This window comes from Natrix helvetica, assembly GCF_964273705.1.
Source record: "Natrix helvetica genome assembly, chromosome: 2".
Classification (NCBI taxonomy): Eukaryota; Metazoa; Chordata; class Lepidosauria; order Squamata; family Natricidae; genus Natrix; species Natrix helvetica.
This window is the reverse complement of record NC_138552.1, coordinates 174,559,650-174,577,723: the sequence shown is the minus strand read 5'-3', so window position 1 is coordinate 174,577,723 and position 18,074 is coordinate 174,559,650. Positions and strand designations below refer to the sequence as shown.

At 44.6% G+C, this 18,074-nt stretch overlaps 1 protein-coding gene across 1 annotated transcript in view; it reads right to left on the bottom strand.

Moving 5' to 3' along the window:
• HTR1E (5-hydroxytryptamine receptor 1E) overlaps positions 1 to 17,523 on the bottom strand; it is a 33,073-nt gene extending 15,550 nt beyond the window's left edge. Inside the window, exon 1 of the mRNA XM_081943759.1 lies at positions 17,409 to 17,523. The gene's annotated coding sequence lies outside the window, so the exon portion shown is untranslated. The remainder of the gene's footprint in view (positions 1 to 17,408) is intronic.
• Positions 17,524 to 18,074: the final 551 nt, after the last annotated feature.

Genomic DNA, 18,074 nt, shown 5'->3' with positions numbered 1-18,074 from the left:
AGAACTGAGACTTGCTAGCTCTTGATCGGGGGAGAGAGAAAAGACCCATAAAGGAGAATCCTGAGCTCTTATATTCTCCTTTATGGGTTTTGTCTCTCCCCCGATCAACCGCTAGCAAGTTTCAGTTCTCCTGCTCCACAGCCCTAGCTCAGAATTGAAATGAGGGGCCCTTGGTAATCCCTGAGCTTGGTTGTTTTCTTGCAGAAATTTCATTACTCAAAGTAGTTGGATCATCAGAGAAGAGACCAACACTGATAAGTTAGCACAAAAGGACCCCGACTTCTTCCCCAAATGCAATTTGGAAGTCTGTTCTATTCTACTCTGTTGAAAGAAAATTGATTCAAAAACAGAAGTTGCTGCAGGAGGGAAGGAGATTGGTCTCAAAGGAATTCAGCAAATAAAATGAGAAATGCCTACGAGACAAAGGGTTAAGACTGAGGCTGTCTAGTAGCTAAAGAAGAGCCATTCCCCAAACATACCTTGGAACTTCTACACTGCTGATCACTTGATTACACCTGTGTGGCAAAGCCTGACAGGTTCCACCTCCCTTGAGGCTATTCTTAAGTAGCGTCAGAATAACACTAAGATTATTTTTATTCCACTTCAGCTAATGGTGACTTAAGTCAAGGATAACACCATAAAGGCAAGGAAGGAAATTGTACTGACAAGGCAGTCATTACTGTAAGTGCAAGTGTGGACAGGGCTCGATTCTGACTAATGAGTTTCTTATGTCAGTATTGTTCCCAGTGGTTGCCCAGGATTTTCAGATGGAGTTCCTAGTTTCACCAAGTGGTCTTCCACATAAAAAAGTTTGCTTGTTCTATCCCACACATCAAAAACATGTTTATATCAGTGGTGGGATTCATTTTTTTTACTATCAGTTCTGTGGACGTGGCTTGGTGGGTGTGGTGTGGCTTGGTGGGTGTGGCAGGGAAAGATTCTGTCAAATCCCCATTTCCTCCCAATCAGCTGGGACTCGGGAGGCAGAGAATGGATGGGGACGGGGCCAGTCAGAGGTGGTATTTACCGGTTGTTCGAACTACTCAAAATTTCCGCTACCGATTCACCAGAACTTACAGTACAATACAATACAATAGCAGAGTTGGAAGGGACCTTGGAGGTCTTCTAGTCCAACCCCCTGCCTAGGCAGGAAACCCTATACCGTTTCAGACAAATGGCTATCCAACACCTTCTTAAAGACTTCCAGTGTTGGGGCATTCACAACTTCTGGAGGCAAGCTGTTCCACTGATTAATTGTTCTAACTGTCAGGAAGTTTCTTCTCAGTTCTAAGTTGCTTCTCTCCTTGATGAGTTTCCACCCATTGCTTCTTGTTCTACCCTCAGGTGCCTTGGAGAATAGTTTGACTCCCTCTTCTTTGTGGCAACCCCTGAGATATTGGAAGACTGCTATCATGTCTCCCCTAGTTCTTCTTTCTATTAAACTAGACATACCCAGTTCCTGCAACTGTTCTTCATATGTTTTAATCTCCAGTCCCCCAATCATCTTTGTTGCTCTTCTCTGCACTCTCTCCAGAGTCTCCACATCTTTTCTACATCGTGGCGACCAGAACTGAATGCAGTATTCCAAGTGTGGTCTTACCAAGGCATTATAAAGTGGTATTAACACTTTATGTGATCTTGATTCTATCCCTCTGTTGATGCAGCTTAGAACTGGGTTGGCTTTTTTGGCAGCTGCTGCACACTGCTGGCTCATATTTAAATGGTTGTCCACTAGGAGTCCAAAATCCCTCCCACAGTTGCTACTATTGAGCAAGGTACCACCTATACTGTACCTGTGCATTTTGTTTTTGTTGCCTAAATGTAGAACCTTACTCATCAGTAAGGTTCGAACTGTAGAATCGAACTGGTCAGAACCTACTGAAACCCACCTCTGGTTTATATGGATAGAAAGAATCTCATTCAGCCTTACCGCCCAAAGAGTACCTCTCTTATTTGGAGCATTTTATGAGTTGCCATATTTCTTCAGTTGGAAAGTCAAGAATAAGGATAGGTGATCCATAGTTCTGAACTACCCCATCTGTATAATTTCAAATGCTGAAATACAATAGAACAATCAAAACCGTAGGTCCCTTCCACACCACATTTTCATCATTTTATCCCTCATAAAGTTGTTTGAGCTTGGCCACAAGTTGTCTTCACTGTTTGTAGACTGCTGCAGTTACCAGAATGTGTTGTTATGATCAAATGTTTGCAGTGTTATCTGAACTAACAACTGAGCTACTAACTTTGGAGTTAATGTCTGTGGGAAACACAACCAATAGGGAAGTCCCTTTTCAGGGGGGCAGGGAGGCAAAAACTGGAGTGAAAGAGGCTCATCTAGGAAGTGTGGGACTACCTTTCCCTAAAGGCACCTGCCCATCCTAATAGATTAGATAGGGTGGGCACAGTCCAGACCCCTCCCTTAAATGTTGCCATCTGATAGGACCGCTTGGTGTTGCTCCTCCCTTTGGAACTGCCTCCCACCTTTGATCAGAGGGATCCCTATCAGTGGTGGGATTCAAATTTTTTTACTACCAGTTCTGTGGACGTGGCTTGGTTGGCGTGGCAGTGGAAGGATATTATAAAATCTCCATTCCCTCCCCACTCCAGGGGAAGGTTACTGCAAAATCTCCATTTCCTCCTGATTAGCTGGGACTCAGGAGGCAGAGAATAGATGGGGGTGGTCCAGTTAAAGGTAGTATTTATCAGTTCTCAGAACTACTGAAAATCTATGCTACTGGTTCTCCAGAACTGATCAGAAACTGCTGATCCTTACACTTTTAGTCTTCCAGAGAGCTGTGAAGACCTGTCTTCCCCCAAGCATTGGGCTAGGATTGGGGTTGAGCTGGAGGGCTGCTTGACCTGGTACCTGGGGGAAAAGGTGCCCTTGTATGCTTCAGTTTGAGCTACTTAGGATCATAGCAGATAGGCAGCAGCATAAGTTTTGTAAATAAATAAGTCACTGTATGAAACAAACAACATGTTAAAAAGATGATATTTATGTAGATATTTACCAAGCATATCTAAATTATATTAAGGTAAACAAAATATCTTGACAATCCCCAAGGCATGTCACAACTGTTGAGCACCCCTAATATTTGGAAATTGAAAGATGAACACTTTGGCATGGCCTACACGGTAGGCCATGTCAAGTAGTGAAATTTCCTAAAATACCTTGTTTCAAGGCTAGCATAACGAGTAGCACATATGTGCGAGGATATCCTTTACCTATTGACTTTCCTTGTTATTACTCTGAGGTAACAACATGACTCTGAGACACTGCAATTGTCATAAAGATGAACCAGTTGCCAAACATCTGAATTTTGATCATGTGACCACGGAGACGCTGCAACGATCATAAATGTGAAAAATGGTCATAAATCCTTTTTTCAGTGTCCTTGTAACTTCAAATGGTCATTTCATGAATATAAGCCATCCCAAGTGTTGCCTATACAACTGATTAACTTTCCTTTCTTAATGAAAGGATCTTCTCTTTTTTATATATAAGGCATTATCACACTTTTCATGATTTGATTGTTTTTCTTCCTTTACCAAGCAGAAATTTGAATCTAACCTTTAAATGCTATCTTCTCTTCCTGAAGTGAAAAAGAAAGAAAAGTAAATTATTTGCCAAGAAGCTGTAATACCTAGGAGTGTTTTGCATCCCTGTCAAGATAAATGGAGGAATTAATTTTTTTAAAAAACAGGAGAAAACAACTAGTACAACAGTTAAAATCCTTAATTGCACACATTTGTTCAAGTTTCTCTTTGGGTTTTAAATCTTCTGTTGATCTTTCCTTTTTATGTACATACAATCACACAATCCAAGTTATCTCATTTATGGCCAGCAAGCATAATTTTGTTTCCATCCATTCAAAGAATGCATATGGATATCCTAATGGCAACAAATTTGCCAGAAAAACACTGAATATCATTTGAGCTTGAAAGCTAATCTCTCAGTGACATCCTGGTGATATATTATGTTAGATACTTGTTCCAACTACAGTGGTTTCCACCAAGGTCCTCTGTTCCGGCGGGAACAGAGGTTTAATCCTATTGGTTGAAGGGTCTGACAGCTCCCTACAAAAGGGCTGCTGTCAGACTCAACCTTCGCTGGATTGTTCTCACTTGTTGTACTTAATAAAGAGCTGTTGTTACCGTTAAGCCTGTGTGTGCCTATCCATTATCCAATCTAACACTGGTGACAAAGGTGGGATTGGAAGGCAACTAGGCGAACCAAAAAGAGCGTAGCAATCTAGCAAGTACATCCAGCTCAGCTGGATGGAGCAGCCATTTTTGAGTGGCAAACTCAAAACGCCCTCGGAACACAAAATGGCCATGCATGCCCTACCGACTCTGTATGACCCAGTCACCGAGCACTGGGACTCGTACATGCTACGATTTGACTGCTTCCTCGCGGCAAACGACCTCATGGGCCTTTCTGAAGGCCGCAAGAAGAACATGTTCCTTGGATACTGTGGCCGGGAAGTGTTCGAGATGGTGAAAGATCTCTCTGAGCTGACACTGCTACAATCAGTCACTTGGTCCATGCTTCAGCAGACGCTAAGGGCTCACTATGCCCCCAAGCCATCCAAGCACATTCGTCAGCATGAGTTTAACATCAGGACCCAGAAAGAGGACGAGTCAATCAATAAGTACGTTGTGGCGCTTTGCAAGGCCGAAGCATACTGCAAATTCCGAGACCTGGACAAGCTGATTCTGGACCGCATAATTTGCGGCATACGGGACATTAACCTATAGAGGAGGTTACTCGCTAAATCTAACCTCACTCTGCAGATCGCCTTGGACGAAGCCAGGGTGTCCGAATCAGCCATCAAATCTACTGAGACTCTGCAGCACCAAAGCGCTCCACAAGACACGCGAAAGAGTACACCCGTACATCGCGAGGCTGCAGAGCCTGAGAGCTCAGAAGGCGAAGAAGATGACAGCTGCTGCATGCGCAGCAGCCGCGCCCACCCAGCGAGCAAATTCAAACCGCTTCTCCCACCTTGCGCTAGCTGCGGAGGAGGCCATGCCAGATTGGCTTGCCATTTCCACAACGCAACCTCCCAGCGCTGCGAGCGAAAGGTGCACATCGCCAAAGTGTGCCGGAGCAAATTCCCTGCCACTGCCTGGTAGTCTAGAAGCACACCAAACCACCAACAGAGGCCCAACCAAGGGGCCTGGCAGAAGACACCACAGCGTTTAGAGGGTGACAATAGAGTCACCTACCATATGTGAATCGGCCAAGTCCGCAGGCAGCCAAAAAAGCTGAAGGTCACAGTCCTCATCGAGGACTCTCCATGTGAGATGGAGATCGACACCGGGTCATCACTGACCATCATGCCATGGTCTACCCTAAAGCAGGCTATCCCTAGCCTAAAGAAGCAGCATCTTTGCACCCCTGACATCTGCCTACCCGATTACCAGGAAAATCGGGTCCCCATCATTGGCCAAGGCACCTTCCAGGTGAAGTTCAAGCAGTTCAGCAGGAAGCTCCCAGTGATAGTGGTCAATGGCAACCTGCAGAGCCTCCTAGGGCTAGATTGGTTCCAAGCCCTGGGCCTAGTAGTGACCGGTATCAATGCCTTGAAAAATGATGGCTCTGAAGCCATCTTTAAGGTGTTCGAGGACATCTTTGGCACCAGTCTGGGTAAGTATGTGGGGATTCCAATTTCCTTTAGTTTGGACCCCAACATAGCCCCAATAAGGCTAAAACCCAGGAGAGTACCTTTTGCTCTCCGCCCAAAATTGACAGGGAAATTGACAAACTTGTAGGCCAGGGAATCCTAGAGCCGGTCAATCACGCAAGCTGGGAGACCCATATTGTGACACCTGTCAAATCTGACAGGTCTGTCCGCATCTGCACGGACAACAAGTGCACAATAAATAAAATGCTACAACAAAGCGCCTACCCTGTACCCATTATACAGCACCTCCTTCATTCATTAGGCCCCAGAAAATTTTTCGCAAAATTGGATATGGCACAGGCATACCAACAATTGCCTGTAGATGGCGCTACAATGGAGGCCCAAACCATTGTGACGCACAGGGCTGCATTCAAATGTCACCGCCTGCAATTCAGCATTAGTATCTCCCCTGGACTGTTCCAAAGCGTCATGGAACGGCTTTTGCAGGGGATTCCAGGAGCTGTCCCCTATTTTGACAACATCTTGGTATCGGCTGCAAATGAGGCACAACTTTTAAAACGTTTTGGCTCGAATTAGAGACAAAGGCCTCCATCTCAAAAAGGAGAAATGCCAAATTAACGTGCCAAGGATTGAATTCTTAGGGTACCTAATCGATGGCTCTGGGATTCACCCGACCACACAAAAAATTAAAGCAATTCAGAACGCACCCACACCTTGCAATCAAACCGAACTGCAGGGGTTCCTCGGGCTCCTTAATTTCTACAGCGTGTTTCTTAAAGAGAAAGCCACTGTTGCTGAGCCCTTACACCGTCTCCTGACTAAGAATGCAAAGTGGTCCTGGGGCAGAGCCGAGGCTGCCGCATTTGCCACGGTAAAACGACTCCTGTCGACGGACTCCTTTCTAGTACAATACAGCCAGACCCTGCCATTGGTACTGACCTGTGATGCTTCCCCGTTCAGCGTCAGCACTGTCCTCAGCCACCGCATGCCCAACGGAATCGAAGCCCCTATTGCATTTTACTCCAGGACCTTATCTGCCGCAGAGCGGAACTACAGCCAGCTGGACTGTGAGGCTTTGGCTGCAGTGGCCAGAGTAAAGAGGTTCCATGAGTACCTATATGGCTGGGACTTCGAACTGGTTACGGACCACAAGCCATTGTTGGGCTTACTAGCTGGGGACCGACCTACCCCAATGTCATTATCACCCAGCATGACCAGATGGACCATCTTCCTAGCTGCCTACTCCTACCGTCTCATCCACTGACCAGGCTCCACTTTGGGGCACACTGATGCTCTCAGCCGCTGCCCACTGCCTGAACCTCTCGCTGACCCTACCCCCGAGATGCCAGTCCTCCTCATTGACTGCCTTGAGACTGGGTCTGTCTCATCCAGTGACGTTGCCTGTCACTCTGCAAAGGACTCCACCATCAAGCAAATTTTGAACTGGTTGTGGAGGGGATGGCCTAAGGGGCCTGTTGGTGTTGATTTCAAAATGTATTTTACCAAACGTGATGAGTTATCGGTTGTTAATGGCTGTTTACTGTGGGGGGACTTAGTCGTTGTTCCACCCAAACTGCACATTGCAGTACTAGAGGCTTTACACGTAGGGCATCCTGGAATTGTCAGGATGAAGACTTTGGCTAGGAGTTACATGTGGTGGCCTAACATGGACAGGGAGATTGAAGAATGTGTGGCTACCTGCACATGTGCCAGGAGTCCAGACCAGCTCCCCCAGAGGCACCCGCTAAGGAGTGGGAGCGTCCTCAAGCACCATGGTCTAGGGTGCACATTGACTTTGCTGGCCCAGTTCACGGCCAGACATTTCTCGTAGTTGTGGACACCTACTCGAAATGGTTAGAGGTAGTCCTGATGACCTCTACTACGGCAGAAGCGGTCATCAAGGTGCTACAGAAAGTTTTCTCCACGCACAGCCTACCCAACGTCTTGGTCTCTGATAACGGGTCCCAATTCACAGCCATGCAATTTGAGACCTTCCTAGCAGCTCAGGGAATCAGGCACACCCTGGTCGTGCCATTCCATCCGGCCTCCAATGGTCAGGAGAGAATGGTGAGATCTGCAAAAGAGGCCCTCTCTTGTATGGGCCCGGGAGATTGGCAAACAGGGTTGACCATTACTTGCTAATTCAGCACATCACACCCAGTGCCACCACTGGAAAAAGCCCCTCCGAGCTTCTCATGGGTTGCCAGCTAAGGTCCCACTTAGACCGACTACACCCCAATTATTCTGCCTCATTGCCCCCAGACTTCACAAGCAAGATTTGTGCTTTTAGCATAGGGGATTCGGTATACACCCACAACTACGCCGGGGAACTCTGTGGATTCCTGCCACAGTGATAGGCATCACCGGCCCTCGCTCTTACCTCCTAGAGCTCAAGGATGGTAGGAATTGGAGAAGGCACATTGACCAACTCCGTGGCCGTCTCTCCAACTCCACTCTTAGACAACCAGAGGTAACTCCTGCATGAGTTAGCCAAAGCCCTACCCAAACGGAGCAAATACCTATTCCTTCCACGGCCAGCTCAAGCCCGAGGGTACCTGGAAACTTATCTGGTTTTGTTGTAGGCCCGCAGCGAGCTCTGAGCGAACCGGCTCTAGAAGCTCCAGCCACGGCTTGTGAAAGGTTCCAGGAGCTTCCACCAAGCAGAGCTGCGGAGCAATCAGGTCCGTCTGACCTGTCCAAGGAAACCCCTCCTACTGAAGTGCGTAGGTCAGGCAGAGCTACCCAAAAGCCCGCCTACCTGCGTGACTACGTAACAAGTAGGATTGTTCCATACAAGAGGGGAGGGGTGTTAGATACTTGTTCTAACTACAGTGGTTTCCACCAAGGTCCTCTGTTCCGGCGGAAACAGAGGTTTAATCGTATTGGTCGAAGGGTCTGACAGCTCCCTATAAAAGGGCTGCTGTCAGACTCAACCTTCGCTGGATTGTTCTCACTTGTTGTACTTAATAAAGAGCTGTTGTTACCGTTAAGCCTGTGTGTGCCTATCCATTACCCAATCTAACATATTATTTTGACCAAATGAATCATTTTGTCTCCAGAAAAACAGATTCAAATTGAATTATTTCAAACCTTAACAGGCAAGCTATTAAGATATAATTGTCCTCATGTTGATTTATAATCTCTTTGAATCCCAGCAATTCAGGTTGTCAAGGCAATGGAAGCTCATATTCACCTTGAAGTTCTGGGCTTTCTTTAATGTTCCTATAACTGGCTATTGAAACTTAGAATACCTAATGGTTTCAACCCTTTCCATATCAAATGGATATTGTTGTTGTTTCAATTAAACCATGTAAAATACCTCATAATATTGTACAACATCTATAAACCCATTCTCTATTTTTCTTTTTCTTCTACAGTGGTTCCAACTTATGGCTATTCATGTAACAATGGTTTAAAGTTACAAAAGCCTTGGAAAATGTTATTTATGATCTTTCACTTATAACTGTTGTGCCAGCCCCCACAGTCATATGATCGCAATTGAGGTAATTGGCAACTGGCCCGCAGGATTTTAGCATCCTGTGTTCATGCGTTCATGATGTGCAATCTTTTGCCAATTTTTGCTCAATCGTAATTATTCTTATTCCTCCTAACTGGTTTTAAATTGTATTTTAAACGTTAAATTTTAATTCTATATGGGGTTTTTATAATTAGGGTATCTTAATGCGGGTTTTTTAACTGTCTATATGATGTAAATTGTCTACCTCCTCCGAGTTCGAGTCCGTGTTTGTGTATCTGTATGTATGTTCTGTATGTACGCCTATGTGTTTTTATATATTTTCTGTGTTTTATATGCCCCATTGTACGCCGCCCCGAGTCCTACTTGGAAAGGGAGCGGCTAATAAATTCAAACTTATTATTATTATTATTATTTTAATAACATGCACATGAAACTGGATTTGCTTAACAACATGTGATTCATTTCACAACCACATCAGAGGTGGGTTGCTAATTTTTTCACTACTGGGTGGGGTGCGCTCCTGCGCATACGCAGAAGCATCCAGGCAGGTGGGTGGAGCCTCCCACCACCGCTACTACTGGTTCGGCCGATCCGGGCCAAACCAGCAGCAACCCACCTCTAGACCACATGCTTCACTTAAGAATCATGGTGATTTTCTAAACAAACTCCATAAAAGTTGTAAAATCAGGTCCGACTCAATTTACAACCACAATGACTAGCAATTGAAATTCTGGTTTCAATTGTGATTGGAGGACTATTTAAATCAGGGGTGTCAAACTCAAGGCCCAGGGGTTGGATTCGGCCTGTGGGGTGCTTAGATCTGGCCTGCAGGGCTGCCCTGGAAACAGCAAAGAACTGGCCTGTGATGCCTCTGCCAGCAAAAATGGAGCTTGGGAAGGCCACACTTGGCCCACCCATGCTCTGTTTTTGACCACTATGATCTCCTGCAGTCCTCTGCCAGTGTAATAGAGCTTGGGGAGGCTGCGCACAGCTTCCCCAGGCTCCATTTTTGCTGGCAGAGGACTGCAGGAGACACTGTGGCTGAAAATGGAGCCTTGTGATATCGAGCTGGCCACATCTACCCCGGTCACACACCCCTGGCTCCCCAGGTCAAACACAAACCTTATGCAGCCTTCAATGAAATTGAGTTTGACACCCCTGATTTAAATCAATGGCTTTCCTAAAGAAACTGCTCTTTCCTTTGCAGTCTCTGGCTGGTTGCATAAGTCCAGCTCCAACACTCCAGCTCTGCCTTCTCCAACCTACTGTTCTCCAAAAGTGTTGGTTATCATTCCCTTTTAAGGTGATGCTGTCTTGGGTAATGGTACACTGCCCTCCCCACCCAGCCCAGGCAGCTCCTACTTTCCTGCCATTCCAGAAACAGATTAATTCATTTCAATGCACTTTCGATCTCTGCTGATTTTGGGTGTCTATCTTGAGTGGTTTGAATTAGGATTTTATTTTAGAGGGTTATTTTTCTTTTTTTAAACAGAAGGGTTTTCTTTTGGTTGATACTGCACGCCACCTACGTCCATTTGGGATCAGGGTGGGTGGTCAGTGAGGTGGCACGGTGGCTCAGCAATTAAGGCACTTGTCAGATGGAAAGCTCCATGCAGAAGGGTGAGTTCCTGTCCTCACCCCAGTTCCTGCCAAACTAGCAGTTTGAAAGCATACAAAGGCTCACTCCAGGATTTCGATTCTGAGCTGCTGAAGGTTGACTCAGCTTTCCATCCTTCTGAGGTTGGGAAAATGAGGACCCAGATTGCTTGGCGGCAATATGCCGACTCTGTAAAGCACTTAGACGGGGCTGTAAAGCACTGTGGAACAGTATATTAGACTACGTGCAATAGCACATACAAATAGATGAACAGATACCACTTTGGTAGGAATGTAAGAGCACTCTGTGATGTCATGCTGGCCACATGACTGCAGAAATGTCTTTGGACAGCGCTGGGTCAATGGCCTTGAAATGGAGGTGAGCACCGCCCCCTATAGTTGGCAATTACTAGGAGTAAAATCTACAGGGACTCCTTTCTTTTTTTTAGTACTTGGGTGTACTGCAAAATAAATAAATAAATAAAGGCATCTGACTCTGGAGTAGTTCCTATAGTTTCTCTCTCTCTTGCTCTCTTTTTTCCCTACATCGGGCAACATAAACCTTTTCATTTTCTTTCCTTTAATTTTTAGAAACCATTTGTCCTGCAGATAAAAAGTCGCAGGCTTGTTGAGTGCCTTCATTCCCTCAGAGAAGCCCTAGAAAATAAAGATGAGAATATCGTAGCAGTAGAAAAGAAACATCTTTGATTTGTTGGTTTATTTGTAAAGTTGTGGGGTGCTAAAATTGGAGGGAGGCTCCAATTTGTAGAATCCTGTATTGTACCTGAAGTCTTAAAAGTATGAACAAAGAGCGAATTGATAACCTAGAAAATATATAAACATGTTCACTCTCATTTGCATTTGATTGTAGATTCCATTTTCACTGCACAGCAGAGCACGCAACAGGGATCTAAAACCATAATCTAATCTGACAGGTCTATTTAACTCAATGAGACATACATTGACTAGAGAGACATGGGATCAAGTGCCATGACAACCTAAATCCAAGTAACACTGTTGTTGTTGTTTTGACAAGAGCAGGACTGAGAAGACTTGGAACTATTCATGGTTCCACATAATTCTTTATTTAAAATAAAAAGAAGTCATGAAAGCATATTTGAATATAAAAAATGCTAAGATGCCAACAAGAAGTCTAATTTTTCAAACTACAGTTTGCTGCTGGGATCATCGGGATTAGATCACAAAGGGTTTAAATTTAGCCATAGCTCTGAGCTATTGGGGACTTTCATTGGATTATGAAGTTTTCATCATTTTGCTCATGTCGAGGATCATTTTGCCTACATGAATGAGTTCCTGAAACCACCAAGAGTGACACTTGACTTACAGGAGCCTTTAGTTTTTAATTTCAAGATGGGTTGTGTTTGGTGCCAAAGAGATTGGTAGAATCATTCATTTCCAGAAGTTGAAAAGGTTGCTGGACCTCTCCTATCTTCAGCAGGGCTTTCTGAAAGTGAAGCTTTTTGTAAGAAGTAGGATGAGGGCTTAGGTCTTTGGAACATAGTTTTCAATTGCTCCAAAGAAACAATGGAAGGGCCTTATTGAGGGACTAAGTATCAGAACAATCTATCCATATATAAGGCAAATACCACACATTCATCACGAAATCTCCAGAACCATAAAGCCTACAAACTTGAAATTTGGCATGTATGTTCCTCTTGGCTTCTAGGTGCTCGCTAAGAAAGGATTTTTCAAAATGACCATCAGATCATTAGTATTTCTTATACAGTAATTAATACGCTCTGATGCTAAGGAGTTCTACTCCCACTCCCATCCTGAAAAGAACTCTGTTCCAGTTGCTTTATATTAACACGCTCTGATGCTAAGGAGTTAGACATTCTACTCCCCCTCCCCACCTGAAAAAACTCTGTTCCAACTGCCAATTGCCTCACATTCCTTTACCTCAGTTTAAATTGCCAGACGTTCCACTCCTTCGCTCAAGAGCGGTCTGGGAATCCTTACAGTATTAAACGTCGTTACCTCACCAAAATGTTTATGGAACCTTTGGAACTGCTTCTGGACTCTAGTGGTGGGAGTGATATTCCCTTATGTGTTTCAATCTCCGACAACCACTGAGCCAATGGATTATGTACCAAATTTCTCCTGCATAGCCCGATCACATAGTTTCATTACGAAGCATGAGTATCCAGCTACTAGTTAGTTCATATAATGATAAGGCAGGCCCCACATCTGTCAGGATGCTGCAAGTTAGCCATGACATAATCAATATGTCTCTGTTAGTCGAATCCTATCCTTACCATTCAGTGGGAGAAACACGGGGCAGTTTGGTCTATTCGATGCTAAGCTTCTCTGAGCAACTGTAGTCCACAAAAAGTGGCAGATTGTGAAGCTATTTGATCCAGTTGGGAAAATATTCCCTGTGCTATTGTTGATGAGGGCTACCACCAGTTTCCCTTTTGCAGGGAAATGCCTTTTTCTTCAAAATAACTTGTATACCAGAAGAGCTAATACAGAAATCAATCTAACGACGTGAAAAGCATCAAGAACCAAGAATTCCTAAGGAAAACTGAAAATACTTCCGGGAGGATTGGTGTCCAAAATGTTTACTGATAGGCCATCCGTCCATCCATCCATTCATTTTATTGTCTAGGTCTAGGAGATTTTCTCTTCTATTTTGTGCCTCTTGTCGGAACTCTTTCCTATTTTTCTTTGCTCCTTATCTAGCTAGCCTTCTCACCCAATCCAATACTTTTACTCATTTTCCATTTCCAACACATCATGCGATATATTGTTTTGCAGAAGTACCATTTTTTTCCCTTTTTAAGCCATTACTTCATTAAAATATTGCAATTTTGCAAGCAGTTGTATTTTTTCAGGCTTGTGTGGAAATCTGGAATAAATGGTCTTAATAAATAGCGTAGAGATGCTTTGTTCTGAAGCACTTCTTCCTGTTTTGTTTTGAACCAAGTGCAGCCCCATTTTCTTTCACAACACACACACACACACACACACACACACACACACGGCATGGGGGAATTCCTACTTTAGCTATATTCCCCTCCCTATGGCATCCACAAATGAAACTACCAGGTCTTTTTTCACGACCCTGCTGTCTCTTACATTGACTTGCACTGGGCTACTTATTTTTGATTACAGTCACACCAAACCGCATCCGAGATGTCAAACATCCATTTTCAAATGAACCCCAATATCACAGTAATCAGAATCTTGAAGAAGCCACTGTCAAGGTCCAAAAGATGTCAGGACAAAGAATCACGATTCCCAAAAAAAGAAAACCAAAACTCTGCAACCTTCGGAATTTACTTTAGACATTGCTCCAGCAATCACCAAGCCTTGATGATTTTATAAAAGATTTTATCATCTTAACTCTCAGAGCGCCACCCAAAGAACATTTTCAGGCAATCTTTTTTTTTTTTTTTAAAGCCAAGACCTTCTGATAAGCTTTAAATCAGGATGTATTTACTTGACCTGAACTCTCAGATGCTGCAGTTTCTTAGAATGGAAAAGTGGGCTAAGATCCTTTCTCTGCAACAAAAATTAGATTTCCACCCTGGGTCCCATCCAGTTTGGTAAGCCTCTTCTGTGGATGCCTGCAGCCTCCTTGTAACTCAAACTTTGCCTCCGGAGCCCCTAGTCTGAGGATTTCCACCTCTTTTTCTGAAAACGCATCACTCAGAGGACCATGACAGCAGTACAAATGGTTCTTCTGCATCAGCTTCACCCATCTATAACCTTTAAAGGATTGTTTTGCACCCAGAGATGCTTATGCACAGGTAGTTATGTAAGTCCACAAGAGGGTTACAAATGAAAGACAATCAGTAAATTTTCTGAACGTAATTAGGGCAATTGTATATCAAAGACTTCATTTAGAAGTATTCTCATTTTCAGCATGTGTAAGGCACCTTCTCCTATCCCACATGTCCCATCAGAAAGATGCTTATTTGCAATGCAGTGAATGGAACTGGAAAGTGTAAATCACTACATGCCTATTGCACCACTTCAGTGACACTGAAACACCATTAAGCACATCTTAGAAACATCCCAATCTTCCTGGAGAAGCTGAAGCTTTAAGCCCTTATAACAATCCACTTTTTAGCTGACCTTCATGTTCCAAGTTACTTACATCCCCTGGATAGAAATTTTTGTTTGATACACCCTTAAACATCTAGCATTTTCCAAGGAGGATATCCAAAGAGTGACATACTTGATAATTTAGTCCTAGATTCTCTAGGCAGAATTTATGATAAGCTTTAGGAATGCATTAAAAATTGTTTCACCTATGCAAAGCTAGAAATCAAACTGAAAATTAAGAACATTATGGAATTTAAATTTTACTCTGTCCCAAAGGCAGGACTCTTATGACCTGATCCAGAATCTGCCATGTGTAACTGCTGATGGCTAAGTGATTTTATTCTGTGCCTAAAGATACATCTGGTCAGTTTACTATGGACATATATTTATATGCAAATGTACACCTGGAGCAATTAGCCATGCAGCTGGATGAGGATAACTTTGAACAATGAAAATTTTAATCAGAGGAAAGCTTCAGAGATCGACATTAAAGAAACTCACTGCATGGGATTAGGCCAGTCATCAATGGCTTTTACACAACTCCCTATGGCACGTTTTATTGAATAAAACACAATTGGCTGGGTTTGCAATACATACTAAGGTAAAAACATGGTGTATATGCTAACATATCAATTGTTTGCAAACGCTAAGCCAAAGCTACACTAACGACGTCAAAAGTTTCAACAGAGAGGTTCATCAAAGGCCAGTCGGGTGCCAGGTGCTACGGACAAACAGCTGTGAATGTCTTCAGTCTTAAGAATTAAATTTGATTCCATTTAGATTTAAACGGAATTAAAAATAGTATGATGATTCTCTAGCCATGCTTCCCCCCTTTCTTTTTTTTTCATATCAGACATCGGAAAGATGCATCAAAAGCTTTTGGGAAGCCATATAGTTTTAGGAATCATGAATAAGTCTTTAATGATTGCCAAGCAAACAGAGACCAATATTACACAAAATGCCTTTGTCCTTTTTAGGGTTGAGCATATTGAAGATAAGTCTATATGTGCTTTGAATGCCACACACAAAGCATCATGTACTGCAATTCCACCACAATCTGCCCATTTACCAACGTGTCATTATTATCAACCAATGTCTTGGTTTTCATGACCTTAAACAATATCCCCTCTATAATATATTTAAGAAAAACAGTAAAGATGTCCATTCAGTTCAAATGTCAATTCTAATCATCTTTGGAAAGATAGCTAGGTTCGTAGCTTTAAAATACATTTTAAATACCATGATTTCTTTTAAAAAGCCCTTTTTAAAAATTGTAGCTAAAACACTCAAACTGCCTACCCAATGGAACTAAGTGAGACTTAACTGGGATTGTAGCATTTGATCACCATTTGGGCAAACTTCACAGCTGTCCATCATAATCCTTCTGGCATTGAAATACCAATGGAAGTTTGTATTGATGTTTGTTTAGGAGACACAATCTTTTCAATATAAAACATATACACAACTGTTGTAGATATTATATAGAAGGACCACTTTTAAATATAGATTAGGGTTTTACTCTACGTCACAGTTTAAAGCTGATCTTTGAAATAACCGGAAAACAAAAATAATTAATGCTTATATTGTGGTAACATCTCTTCATCTAGTGGAAAAAAAGGCATCAAGAAATATTGAAGGATTCTCTTGGAGCCAGCTAGATTTGTTGGCCATAACAATTCATAGCTTGTCATTTTGCTGGATTCATGCATTGCATTGATGTATAAACAAAGAAGTATATAGATAACACACTTTTATATATAACTATATAAAAAGTTGGCTGCCTGCTATGCCACATTTAACACCTTTCGGGTTGCAACTGGCTGAAAAATAAATGTCACCAAACCCCCACTCCCTGGTTGTCTATGGAAATTCTCAACCAAGAAGCTGAACTGAAGAAGCTTCTTGGATGAGAAGCAAAACGTTTCCAAAGGAAAGAAAAACGCCCAAGAAAGTCCAGTTGCCTTTTGGAAAAGCACTTTTGGGAACCACTCCCTTGTTGTTTGACCAGATTTCTCCAAATAAATATTAGCCGCTCCCATAATTTAATCTTGGAAAAGAGCTCCCCTGCCCAAATTAAAACCCTAAAACCATCACCGGGGGCAAGTGCCGGGAGTTCTCACGCCGCTTCCATGCCAGGCGCCTTCGACGGTCGGCTTTTCCACCGTCTCTCCACCGCTTGACGCTCTTCCGCGCCTCCCAGGTTGCATCCGAGCTCGAGGCTGGCTTTGCTGTTTCTTGATATCCGGAGCCTCAGAATTGGGAAGCTCCCTCCGCCCCCCCCCCAAAAAACCCTCGCCTCCGCTCTCCTTAGCGCAAGCTCTCGCCCGTTTCTCGAACTGGTCAGGTACAAGCGCTTCTCTCCCTTGCGCTATTGAAACACCCCCGTCTATGTAGGAAGGTCCCGCTTTACAGCAAAGGGGGCCGTGGCGAGGCTGGAACCGACTCGGATGGATCCCACCCGAGTTTTGCTTCTGGGATCAATCCTCGCCCCGATTTCCTTGCGTGGGACCCCAGCTTAGAGGGAGCGCCACCTTCTCCCTCACACAACGCCCTGCCCAAAGCAGCAGCACTCCCCCCCCGCCCCATCCTCTCTCTATGGATCTCTTACACACCTTGGGGACAATTCCGCCCCGGTCACGTCTCCCCTGCGGGGCAGACGCGAGGCGTTTCCGAAGGCGCGGCCACCCCATCGCCCCGAGCGAGGTGCTTTCGCCTCGGGCGTCCTCCGGCGCCCCCCGAGGAAGGAAGTCAACGAGGCTCTCCCCCGGGCACGCCGTTTAAATCCACCTGGAGGAGAGGCTGTCGGGACGCAACCGTGCCATCGAACCCCGGCTCCAAGAAAGAGCGCGCCTCCAGCGCATCGACTGGAGGCGAAGAAAGGCGCCAAAGTACCGTAGTAGACGATTTCCTCCGACGCAGGAGAAGAGCTGAAGTGCCGCCCGTGGCAGTTTTGTACGGCAAGGCACCTCTGCCTTGCAATCCGTGGGCCGACGACGGTCGCCAGGGGGCAGCACTTTCCTGGGAATGGCGGAAAGCCATCGGACGGTGCCGGGTTATTCCTGTGGGAGCGGACAGAGTTAGAAGAGGCTCTTTGAGGGGTCGGGGTCCGTGAAGGTTTCCGAGAAGGGTTGCGCGGCCCCCCACGCCACGCCACTGAGGGACTCCTAGAAGAAAGAGCGGCTGCAACGGGCCTCCCTCTCCTTCGGCAGTGAGGGGCCGTGGCTTCGGGGTGCCGGCTGCAGTTTTCTCTTTAGCAAAGTTAAGCTGCAGCCCTGATG